This window comes from Pomacea canaliculata, linkage group LG11 (assembly GCF_003073045.1).
Source record: "Pomacea canaliculata isolate SZHN2017 linkage group LG11, ASM307304v1, whole genome shotgun sequence".
In the NCBI taxonomy this organism is placed as follows: domain Eukaryota; kingdom Metazoa; phylum Mollusca; class Gastropoda; order Architaenioglossa; family Ampullariidae; genus Pomacea; species Pomacea canaliculata.
Window position 1 is genome coordinate 8475826 of NC_037600.1, and position 13374 is coordinate 8489199.

A 13374-nucleotide genomic window follows, 5' to 3' on the forward strand; every position below is an offset into this window, starting at 1 on the left:
GCGCTTAGAGTGCATAAAAAGTGACAAGCCTGAACCTGCTCTCTCACAAACCATGACATTAAAAAAAAGTTTTAAAAAATTGAAGTATATGGAAATTGCCTCTGTGAACCGATGTCCATCCAGAAGACCATGCACTCCAAATATCAATACTTTAGCAATCAACAAAGGAGAACTGGATCCAGCAGACTCCGATGGCTGTCAGGAAATAAAGCTCTCGCCACCTTTCTCCTGTGACCGCCTGCCCGACGCCTCCAGACGAGCGCCTCCGAAATCCACGTGGTGTTCTGAGGAAGCGTGAATTGTCGTCCCCTTTCTCTGGTCTTTTTGTGGGCATTGTGGGAGCCCCCGTGATCCGGTATGCATTCGACAGTCAGCTCAGCGTCAGAGGTTTTCTCCCACGTGTTCCTTGAATAAATGTTTTAAGTGTCCATCAGAGAGAGGAAGTTAGGATCATTGCTGAGGAGGTGTAGCGGTCGAGGGTGGAGGATGAGGTGAGGGAGTGAGTGGGTGGCAACTGCTCTAACTATGCTGGAACGGTGTGGATGACGCGCCTACAGAACCGACCTTTCGAAAAAAGATAGGTGGGCACAACGATCTCAATTTTTTGTTTTATTTTTAATTTTATTTTTTTAGTTCGACTTTGGTTTCCTTTTTTAGAGTTTTTAATGCACAGATTTTAAAATTATTTAGCTCCGTTCCTACAAAAGATTCGTTTTAAAGAAATAGAACAACTGTCAATGTCTTGCACTAAAAAAATTATAAAAACTATGTTAACAAAAATTCTCTCACCCAGAATAACTGATGTTATGGACAGATTAGTTAATTTTCTGCTAACCAACAAACAAACGAATGAACCAACCAATAACCTAACTAACCAGCTGAACAACCAGCCAACCAACTAAACAACTAATTAAGCCCCACTAAGTAACTAACTTTTCTTTCTACCAAACCACAGCGACTAGAATTTGAAAGAAAATATTAAGATAACAAGAGATGGTTTAAAATTCAAGTTTTATAAGATTGTAGCAGATTGAGAAAAACAAGGGTTGACTGGGAAAAACTGTTCATCAAAGTCAACGAGGAATTAGCTGCGTCGTGTGTATCTGCTTGCAGGATATTAAACTTATTTCTTTTCCTGTTGTTTACAAAGCAAGTTTAATTTTCTTTTATACAGTTTCTTTTCAACTACGATTGTCTGTTGTTGTTGTTTTTGTTGTTGTTTGTTTTTGTTTTTGTTTGTTTTTTTTTTTGTTTTTGTTTTTTTAGTCAGTGTCTACCCTGCCTGCATTCATTTATGACCTGTCCCTCGCCTTTTCCTTCGAAACAGCACAATGTGTCTGAATTTGAGTAGAAAAATTTGCTGTTCTTCACTCGGTATTTCTACTTCGCTCCCATGTTTTATTTACATTCTACAATTCTTATACAAAGTTTTGTTTCTTTTTTATTTTTTATTATTATCCTGTCACTCCAGCTTTCTGTTATTTCCTACACTTTGTAAAACCTTGCAGGAGCTGACCTGACAGTGGCATCAGTGTCAAAGTGTTGACAAGGTCCTGGTGTTGACACCTTATGTGTGAAGCGGTCGGCTCTCGATCTCAGTCCAAGTTCGATTTTTGGCTTTAAATTGTTTGCAGGATTTTTTTTAAAGCGAGCAAACTGGTGTGAGGTCAATAAGAAAGGAGTGTTTTTAAATTACTGACTTATTATGTGGATTTGTTTAATCACATGATTAAACTGACGCGTTCTTATTTTGTTAACCCTCGGAGCAAACTTTGTCTTAGGACAAGTATTGACATCTTCCATGCTACAAGTTCATTGACTCGGGTCCGTACTACTCTGCTTCCTTTGGAGATGTTAATGTCCTAATTTATCATGTACTCTTGACATTATTATAATCATCGTCGTCGTCTTCGTCATAATCATGATCATCGTAGTCGTTGTTCTCGTCAAGATTGTAATGATTATCTAAGTCATTAGTCTAACCCGGGTTATTGTCCTCCGACCGTGCATTCGCGCGAAGCAGATGAGAAGATGGGAGATTGGGTTGGTGGTAGGAGGGGGAGGGGATAGAGTTGCACCATCTTGTACTGGACGTGCCAAGCCACGATGAACCATTTACAATTCTTTGTTTTTACGACCAGAGTCATAAGACTTTTGCCCTTTCGTGAAAAAGTATTTTGAAACACAGAGTATCTTCTGCCTTTCTGCTTCCCTAAAGCATTCATACTTCCTTTTCCCTAAAGTCATCACGATATTTTTTTCGAAAAAAAAATAATAATACGTGATTATTTATTTAATGAGTTGCCAGCAAACGTTTCTTTTCGAGTGTTCGGGGTGTGCACAGCCCTTCCGCTTACCTACCAAAGGTGTTTCGATATTTTTTATCACATATTTCTGGTATCCACATACAAATTATTCGACGAAATCCTCAAATACGCTATACTTTCGTTAATTATAAACCTTAATGGAGACAGAGCTTAGAAACTGAACGATATTAGAGGATAGAATTTTATGGGATAGTGGGAAAAACTAAATAACTAACGCTGAAAATAGGAAAATTAGAAGTATTGGCCTCATTTCTAAATGAAGATACCAGCTTCCCATCTAAAATCCTTGTCGACGAATATAGTTTCTTCCTTAAAGATTTTGTCGGATGCAAGTTTTTCCATTGACTGGTGAAGTACAATGCTTGATGCTGCTCCCCAAAATCTGGATGAATTATCTCCTCCTATTTTGTCCTCTCATCCATACATCCGCATGCACAGAAAGAGGTCAGCAAAACAAAAGTTCGGATTGCGCATGAATGCATTTAACGTTGTAAAGGCTTCAGCCAATGGGAGACCAGGAATCATATGTGACGTCACGAGTTCCACATCTGTCTTTGCATGGCGATATTTCTCAGGGACTATTTCTTAAGGACGGAAGCAGGGTATTCTACCTGATTTGGGGAAATAGTATCCTGCATTTGAGCTTTGCCCAGTAAATAGAAAAATTCACTCGACTAGACCTTTAACAATTCTTACTTTAATGACTTCAAACTCGAGCCTCGTGATGTGAGGACAAATAATCCGTTGCTATTGTTGGAGTCGAAAATTTGCTGCTATTAATAGAACAAATCTCCTTTCCTTCCACATTAATTTTGCCTCCTTCCATACCTCTTCCAATTATGCAGAATTTACTTAAGTGCAGCTTGTAAAACGCGATTAATCTTTCTAATCATAGCTTCTTCTCACAGAAAAAATAGCCGAGCAATTGAAAGCAACACAGAGAGAAAATAGTCTGCAAGGGTTGGGATCAGAGAGTGTGGGAGTCGAAACCTGTGTTGCTGCGACCCGAACGCTCGACCAGACAACCGACAGCAATGTATTGCCATAAATACATTGGGAGGTGAAAGCCACCTCCTCTGGGAACAGCAATTCAAATGTCACTGCATCGTAAACACTTGGTGAGAGTCGTTGCGAGAATTTTGTTTTAAAAAAGAAAAAAGCTTAATCGGTCGACTGGCTTGCTTGTCAGCTAACGTAACAAACTTTTTTAAAATCTAATCATCGGAAGTGGGATAAAATTTCTTTAATTGAAGGCAAAGCACGTTAATTAAAGTTTTTCAGTGCTTCAAAAAAAAAAATGTTTTGTGTGACGTGTGTTGTCGGTTATCTTCCCTTCCCAACCTTTACCACCATCACCGTAAGATGCATCTACAGACGGAGACTGGACTGTCCCACCACTTCATGTAACGGGAAGGAATCTGTGTCGCTAGTGCATGCAGGCGCGAGTCGTGCTGCCTTCAATTTCCAGTTCTCCTGAGACCCCGTCTTCCCCTCTCCCCCATACCCCTTCCCTCCGTGTTGTCTCGCCTGGCGCCATTTTGCGCATCCGTTGCGCATTCGAAAGGCCGCAGCGCTAGCATATTAAGAATTATTATGCATCTCAACGGATCGCCCAGCTGTCTCGAAGTTTATCACGTGGTACAGGCGAGGAGAAGGAGTGACGCTCGGAGTTTTCTCCCTTCACACACACACACTGCTTATTTCCCCTTGTGTAGCTCTCATGTTGAGAGAGAGAGAGGGGGGAAAAGAGAAGAGAAAGAAAACGCGACAGAGCGAATTCTAAGGGTCGCAAAGGTTACAGATTATTCGGGAACGCGATTAAAACGTGGATCTTATGGCGTCCCACAGCGTGGAGCGAATGGCGGCCATACTTTACAGGGGATTCGGGTTCCACAGCGATCGATGCTCACTGCTCATGAGGGGAATGCTGAATTATTGTGGTGAGGGGCTCATGCGCACGCGCATGCGCACAAAGGCAACACAGGCACGCACGCGCACACACAACTAAACAGAAAAACGCACGGAGTGGAGAAGTGCAGCGGTGGGGACTGTCACAAAGGTAACACAATGAACACAAACAGACTTTCTTTGGAACAAAAGTCTCATTTATTTTTGTTGTTTATTTATTTAAGGTGTGTTGATTGCCACAGAAAGCCTTCAAAGTTGTGTGGTCAGAGCGCTTGACTTTCTGAAATTAACTGGTTCGTGTCTCGTTCGGACGATTTTGTGAACGAGAGACTTCCACTTACTACCGATGAGTGATTGGCACTTGACTTTATCAGAGCAGTTGAAAGATTGAGGATGAAAATGGTTGTCCTCTCATCATGGATGTGTAAAGGTGGATTGCTGTCTGTCTGCCAAGACCAACGCGAAGTTCTCCGCTGTTAGTCTCGGCGAGCCTAAACAAAGAATGTGACTAAACCGGAAGCTTTGTAGCTAACTCCTCGTTTTAGCAGTTAACTAGGAAAAAAAAATCGTCTGCCAGCAGTCCAGTAATACAAGTTCGTGCTCTCATAGTCTCTCTCTCACCCTCTTTCTATCACCGGACACTAAAACCGAAGAGATTTACATTGAATACCTTCTCTCTTTCTTTCTCTCTCTCTGTAAGAGCTATGCATTGACTCGTCTGTGTATCTAAGCAAGGAGCTTTCCGTGCATGTGTTTATAGAAATCAGTTTCAATTATTGTTATTATAATTGTGTTATGTTCGAAGATGTGTAACTATAGTGACAGATGCTCACACCCTTGCTGGAGCTAGGCTGAAGCAATAAAGAATCAAATCAAAATCTCTGAATGTGTGTGTGTGAAAGAGAGAGAGAAAGAGAGTCATAAGCCTCCTCTGAATGTATTCTGTAATCAAATCTTTACATTCTTAAATTGAAATCCGAAAATAATGTTCGATTTAACACCAGCCACAATGGGCAGCAATCATCAATGCATTTTTTAATGATGTATTTGCACAATAGCACAGTGAATGGTAGAAAACCCTTTTTGAGGGGAGGGTGGGGAAGAAAGAGGGCAGCATCCGGATGGAGGTGGAGGATGGATGACTGGATGGAGGTAGTGTTCGAATGACAAATGTTGCGCGCCTTAAGCTTCTCAAATGCATGTTTCCATGTCATATTTGTTGTGCAAAGGGAGATAATGGCGCCCTGCTGTTTGACAGCGACCAGAGTGAGGGAAGGGGGTGGAGGAGGACCGTTGCCATGCAAATCATCTTGGAGGGGAGATAATATGCCGCGGCTGTCTGGCTGACTCACTGGCCGGCTTGCATCTAACTCACAACTGGCGGTGGGAAAGGGGGGTGGGACGTTTGTGGGTGGGTGGGTGTTGGATGGTGAAGTGGCCACTGACCTCCGACTTGTATTATCTTCCGCAATGAGGCTTTTAGGTCGTTTTCAGCGGATGAAATTACCTCCCCCTCTTTTTCCTCTTCCTCCACTCTCCTTTTTTCTTTTTTTAAATTCGTTATTAGAAATAATCTCTTCGTGTAGTGACTTAATTTCCATGAAACTATTGCTGATTGCATTTTTTGCCAAAGCAGTGGCCTCTCTTTCTCTTCTCCATCATTTATTTCTTTTTTTACTGGGCTACCAGCTGACGAACGGGTATGCTAGTCTGCCGATTCTGGTCTTTAAGAGAAAAAAACTCATGGATAGACTCGGTGGTTGACAAGACTCGCCACTGCGGCCGTCCCTACCTTTTGGGTTGATGAGGTCCTGCATGTGGTAATCAGTCCAATCCTTCTCGACCTAACCCGTTCTTCCTCTCTCCACCCCTATTGGAAGGTACCCGACTGGACGGTCTTAGACAAAAGTGTCATGCCGCGTCACGTGGCAGAGCCAGTCTCGTGACTGTCGCGAGAAGGGATTCCTGTAGTCCTGTAACGACCTTGCTCTCTTATTCCATGTAAAATATTCCGAGCAACCTCATCAGGCACTTGTTCTCGAACGCCCGAATTCTCTCTGTACCGACAAGCAGAGTCTACTTCTTTCATCTGTACAATACGAAAGATTTGTACAGCCTCTCTTTGGTGGTGATTCTCATTCTGTTCCTGTGCCTAATTCTGTCCAGCGTGGCCATTGCCGGGGTCGCTGTCGCGATCCTAATGTCCTGAAGCTGCCATCTTTTGAAAGACCATCTCCTAAGTACTTCAATCTGTTCACCTGTTCAAGCTGAACTCCGTTCTTGCTTGCCGTTGTCGTTGACGACGACTTTGCTCTCGTCGGTTCTGGTCTCCAGTCCAGAAGTGCTCAACCAGATGATAAGGTCTCGAAGTTCGCTGTTGGTTCCCGCTTTCAGATCGATGTCGTCTGCAAAGCGTAGGTTGCACGTGGACCTTCCACTGATGGAGATGGAGTTGTAACGGTTGTGAAGTTGTACGCATAATAATTTGCACTAATTACTTTGCGCTGTTTAGCTGGCACGCACTACATGGCCTTAGCGGAAGTGGTTGTCACCGACAAGCACGTGCTGTTAATAAGACTGCGCAAGTTCCGGTAGCCTTGACATTTAAGGCTCTACCCTCGTTATACCCTGTATTGACAGCAACAAATGCCACCGAAACCGTTAAAGTGCAAAACTCTTTCGTAACGAATCATGATCAAGGTTCTTCTCTAACTGTCCTCAGAAATTTGTCCAGATTTGTTGATATGTTTATTTTTTCTTTGGTTGTTGGCTGCTTTCTTTATTTCTATGATTGGAGTTTAAATATACGAATGTAATAATAATAATAAGTACCTTTCTCTGGCATCAGCGAGACTCATAGCTTTACAGGGTGCACGTGTATCGCGAGGTTCGTCGTCAACAAGACGAACTCCTTGCACTGCACAATGAAAAAAATAAAACATGAAGAAGGGGCTGTGATGTGACATAACAGCACACAATGCGGTGACAGCAAGTTTCTCTTAGGACAAATGCAGTAAGAAGATCAAGCCGGGCGAGATCAGCGTGAAGAATACGATGTAGAAAAAATAAAAGTTGTCTTCAAGTAGTTGGCAAAAGGGAGCTCACCCCAATCAATGACGACAGACTAAAAATGTAAATATAATCGTTTGATGTTCAATCATTTCATCAAGGCATCCAACCAAAGTTAAATCAGAATTGAAGCATTGCATCGTGTTTACAAAGCACTGTCTGGATGCACGACAATTGTATGCATGTGGTCATGATGAAAACGTTTGGGAACTTTAACGGTTAATGACGGATAACTAGCAGTGAACAGTGAACACTTAAAAAATATTGTCGACGATCACACCCATGGCTGATTTAATATTGTGTGTGATACCCGGTAGTCGTTTTGAATGTTCATTCGTGAAAGATCGCGAGCTTGGTAGTCGCAGCTCCGACTTCTCACTTCTCCATTGCTTTTCTACTTATGTACATCTATAAATGTTTCCATCCTTCCTGCAACCCACTCATCAGAGCTGGGCGCCACCGGTGAGAAATTGTCCCCCTTTTCACTCGAACCAGTCAGTAATTAGAATAGCCAAGTCTTTTTTTTTCTCCTGTTTCTTACGCCACCGAAGTAATGACATACCTTGCCCACCCGCCATGGAGTTCATGACACTGGGCTGCTTGCCTGCTTTCCTTACCGAGAAACCTCAGAGCCAACCCAGCTGATGTCACGTGACTGCTCTCCCAAACTTGTGGGATGGAGGATAATGAAGGTGTGAACAGAGAGGCGGTGAGTAGAAACCACCGAGGAGTGGAGTTTGTGCATGGAGAAGAAGGAGGTATAGAAGGTTTAACGTCAATCGGTTCACACAAAAGCAAAGGGAAATAAATCCACCTCATGCATGAAATAATGTTGAAAAAGAGTTTGGAAAGTTTTGCAGGCTAATGCTGGAATCGGATAGATGACCAGCAGTGATTGGCGCTTTTTTTCAATTTGAGACTAATGGTACGCATGGTTGATTTAGGACCAGTCAGTGTTTTTATTTTCGCGTCTGCGCACTCAGCCATATCTGTCGCACCGTTCGGCTAGCAGGGTGACCGTCCCTGAAGGTCAGTCTGTCGCTGATGGCGTCGCCAGCTGCTCGCCCGCGCACAGAGATATCAAGCGTCGCGCACGAGCAGCGCAACTTCCGGTTCCGCGTCGGCCATTGATCTGGCATTTGCAGACTGCGTCACACACACATGCGCGCGCACACATGCACACAGAGAACTCAAACTCCACCTTTTATTAAGTAGACCTGAGCTCATTTCGAGGGAAAAGTGAACAACTGCAACCAACATTATTAACATCTTTATAAACTGGAGTTTTGAAAATAAAAATAAATAAACTTTTGATAGTACAGCTATGTAAGATATGCAGCAACAAATAATAATCATTATCATCTTACATCCGAATATCAGCGGTAACTGAGAGAATTGCAGTGAACACCTGCCTACAGGACATTATGTTCATGTATCTACATAAACTGAGAACAAATTGCAGAATTCAACTAGGAAACATGAAAATTTTAAATAAATGTAAGATTAAGAAAGTAGATATTTCAGTTTGTGACAGAGATTGATTTTTTTTTATTGTTTTAAGAACATAGGTCCAGCAAGGATGTGAGCATCTATCACAATACACATCTTACAACTGCTGTACATATAATCCAGTAATAAATAATTCCAAGACCAGTTATTATCAACTTCTATATACACATATATAAAAAAAATGTACACATACACTTCAAAACACAGCATTTGTGAATATAACTACTCTCGTGTAAGAGAGAGAGACTTCAGAGTTTATTCAGTAGACTCGTGGCTGAAGGGAGAGAGAGAGAGAAAGAAGGAACAGCTGTTGAACCAACTGACATGCCTGCCCAGCCTAATTTTTCGCAGTCACAGGAAATAACTTGCCACAAATGGAGATTTTCTTTGCAAAGAAAAAAAGGGAGAAAGAGATGAAGGGAGGAGGGAGAAGCGGGAAGTGGTGGAATACCAGTATCATCAATCTTCTGCAACAAGGCATGAGCTCTCTCTCTCTCTCTTCGTTTCCTGAAAGCGAGACTGCGACAGCCTTTCTTTTCAAAGATCGATCCTAGATGGAGAATGGAATCGGCGTGCGAAAATATTTCGACTGACGTTTGGCGAAAGTTCCTTCAGGAATGCCGGAGTTCGAGCTCGAGCTGTGTGGCGGACCCTTCATACAAGACAGATCCTTGTAGCGCGAGCACTTTTCATCTCCATCCTTCGCTCCATTCGTCACGTGCTCAAGAAAAGTTCACCTGCAGCGGCTATTTATAGTAATGAGCGTAGCTTTGGCCATTCCACTGCTTCCATGTCTTTGTGTGAAGGAGGGGGAAGGTGCCGATTCAGATCTCACCCTCCTTTCTTTTTTCTTTCTTTTTTTTTTTTCATCTGTTCTATTTAAAAATACGGAAGCGTGGGTGCCTACAAAAGATCCACTTTTACGGAGCGCCAAAATCGTCGATAATAAATCACCCGATTGTACTTAATGATAAAAGCGACGTGTACAGAAGATGAGCGTGGGCTACTTCTTTTGAACTTGTGAACGTGGGTAGAGAAGGTGAAGGAATTTCATTACTAAAATTGCTGGATCCACCCCTGCTGTCTAACACTATAATGAAAAATGTGGGATTTTTTTAAACCCCGTACGCAGAATTTTGCCAAGTCTCGAAAGTTCTTCTGAGTGAATGTTCCTATCATCCATCCGTGCATAAAAACTCCCCAATTTTAAAAGTTATGGAAAAATTATGTATGGTCATATGTGGACGGAAATACAGCAAAGCCCTTCTGGCATGTAGTCCGGTACCCAGTCTCACGGTCACGTGACTTTGTTTTCAGCCCGGAGTTATGAGGTTCTTCTTGTTCTCTAAATCTTTTGGCGATGTTTGTGTTAAACTGGCAGTAGATTGACTGTGGATGTGTTTGATGCCTTCTCAGTATGAATGTCTTGTCTTACTTACGAATTGCTATCGACAGCTTTCTTTCCCATCTAGCCTTTTTCGCAAATACTACTCCATCATGGCTCATGGTGATTATAAAGTATCCACACACACACAGGCGTGCACACACAAATAAATTAGTCCACCCAACTGCCATATAGTTAAAGCCTTCTTCACACATTTAAACAGTAACAACAGCTTGGGGAAGGTGTGAAAATGTCACAGTCAGGGCAAGTTACCATGGAGAAAACGATAATCGCTCCTGGCAAGGTCAGGAAGTAGCCGTGTCTCTGAGGTTTTCTTCTAAAAAAAATAATAATCATTAAAGTTTAAGAAGCGGATGAAGACTGTAGTGACGTAGCATCAGACAGTCATGTGACGTCATGTATACACACATTTGCTCGAAATCTTATCAACTGATAATTTAAAAAAAAAAAAAACACCATTCATTCGTGAACATTCTACAACATATACTCACACAAACTGACAGACGCACGTGATGGTCAGGGTAAGGTCTCGTGTGCACTAAGAATCACTGTCCGATGATACTTTTCGTGACATGTGGACATCTCTGTAATAGTGTAATTGTGTCCTACTGACAACCCTCCAACTTCCGCCCCACCCTCTCCCAATTTATCTACAGTAAATCTTGGTGTGGCGTGCCAGGAGCTGTATACTTCTGAAGAACAAAGTAAATTAAAGAAAGATCTGTTACACTGTTGTCGGATTCAATGCCAAATATTGACTTCTCGAAACTTCTTACTCCCCTCAGTTTGGTGACCCCCTGTTAAAAAAAAGTGTCGACCTGCTGGATCTCATTCTAAGTGGAGATAACCAGTCAAATGGCAGAGTGGTCACACAGGAATGGCAGTGGTGTCAGAAGAAAATATGTTTCGAAGCAAAGTTATCAAACTGCTTCATCGTCTGTTGAGCGCGATTATACCTGACGTCCTCATCTGATCGATCTTCTAGTCATATCTCGGCCACCCTAGGGAGTCGCTTAAGAATGAATTGATGAATCTGGTCACGTGATTCAGCCATTCCCTACGTTGGTGTTAGGTTATACGCATGGCCGTTCTCTTTAGCGCATGTGCAGTGGGTTATCTACTCAATGTTGTTGTAAGTGCTTTCTTTCTTGTTTTCTATCAACATTTCGCACCGAATTTGTCATACCAGGTTAGCCAGCAATCACTCATTCAGTCAATGTGTCGCTATCAGAAGTGGGTGGAACTGTCCAAATATGTCCTCCTCCTCTCTTCCCTTCATTTATTTCAGTCAGTACGACGCCCAACGTCTAAGAATTGACAAAATTTGATCTTGTCATCCTTTTCCACTACTTTTGTGAGCAAAACACCCTCGAAGAAAGATTCATCTTTGATGTTTCCTGCAGTCAATAAGCAGTGTAGCTTTGACGAGTCCTCAGGTTGGTTCTGCTGTGTTTGTGTGTACACCCGTCTCAGAAGCAAGAAGATTCAGTCGATGGTTCTCAGTTAAATAAATATACCAGGTCTTACTCAACTTCTGCTATCCTCCTGTGTTAATATCGGCCTACCCCCATCGGTTGACAAAATTTACTCAATTATGTTCTGATCTACAGCCCACTGCCACCCAAAACTCTACTCACTACTCAACCCCTCAACTCATGTACCTCCTACTGTATTTTCTGTCAAAAATCTCAAGTACCAGTCACTCGTTCTCGACCTCTGAGTTTGTCTTTAAGTTGACCCTCGTCTTCTCGGAATGATTTCATCTTAGTCGAGTCGGTACTCGTCAAGTTCTTCAAGAAATCTTCCGCACATAGTAGGGAAGCTTTCTAATTGGTCAATCGAGAGACTAGGAACCAGCAGCCATCCCTTCACCTACATCTTGGCTTGCTCCGGTCATTTTCTACAACACAGTTCAAATGCACCAAGTGTGCAATCGGGTTTTCTGCAATGTCACCTCTGTGGCCACACAAATCACACTTTTAACTGTTTCGAATCAGTGAGCAACTTCGATGGAATTACCAAAAAAATTCCTTTAAAAAGTTCTACAATGGAGATAGCAAACGGTAAAGTTCATCATTCCCAGTCACTTGGGTCGAATGCGTCTTCTGCTTTGTTCCGGTATTCCTGTCGGAGAAAAAGTTTAGGTTTTTTTTATTGTTGTTTATTTTTTGCTTTCTTTTTGCTTTACAACGGGATAAACGTTTGGCAGATGTGCTCTTGAGCATGCACACACCACAAATTGCTGTGGCCATTACATCTAGCACAGACAAGAACGTAACACGTGGGACATCTAACAAGGGCCATTCAACTATTTAAATAGAAATATAAAAAATCTGCAATAATTTACAAATAAACAATGCGAGTAATTTATACACACTCATATTTATGGATGTATTTGAGAATGATGTATGAAGAGATGAAGTATGTAAGTGTAATTATACGTGAATACTTTTTTTTAAATTTTGCTTTGCATTCGCTCTCTTTTTACGGTTAGAAATGGCTTTCTTTGTATACACCCCAACCCCAACCTCCGCAAAAACTGTCGTCATACTCTTAAGGGATTTCCTTTGTCGCCCTTTCGACTTGCTTCCCCTATCAGATTATTCCCCCGGTAGTAATCTAGCCTTTGCGCATGTATGACATAGAACCCGTAGGGAGTTTTTGTGGATGGCGTAGTCATCCTTACCCGGTCCCTGTTTCGTGTCCCTTGTCTCCCTGTCCTGACAGAACCATCGGTTTTTGGCGGCGTCGACAAATGGCGGGTCCCCCAAGATGAAAGTCCGTCCACATACGGCCGATTTCCGCCGCCCCGCCCCCAACTTTGGTTATCTATTACCGTTCATGCCCCAGTCTCATGTCTTGCTTCCTCAGGCGAGGAGGGGGAGGAACACTCTGCTTGCTGTCTTGGAGTTATCTCCCGTGCCTGTTTGCTGTGACAGCAAGCGATTCCTCAACGTTCTCATTTTTTTCAGTTAGCATTTTTTTTCTCCAGTATTGCAAGCATTATAAGTGGTTGTGGTTTTTTGTATACTAACTTATTATTTATGTTGTAATTATTTTTTCTCATTTTTTCATTTTCTTTTTGGTTCTATTTATTTTTTATTTAAAATGCCATCAGAGGTTTATGAGCAAACCTAACCCTGAAACCTAGCAGTT

The 13374-nt window shown here is 42.2% G+C and overlaps 1 protein-coding gene across 2 annotated transcripts in view; it reads left to right on the forward strand.

Moving 5' to 3' along the window:
• The window catches only part of LOC112574892 (limbic system-associated membrane protein-like), a 126022-nt gene that overhangs the window by 94510 nt on the left and 18138 nt on the right, over positions 1 to 13374 (forward strand). The window lies entirely within an intron of this gene.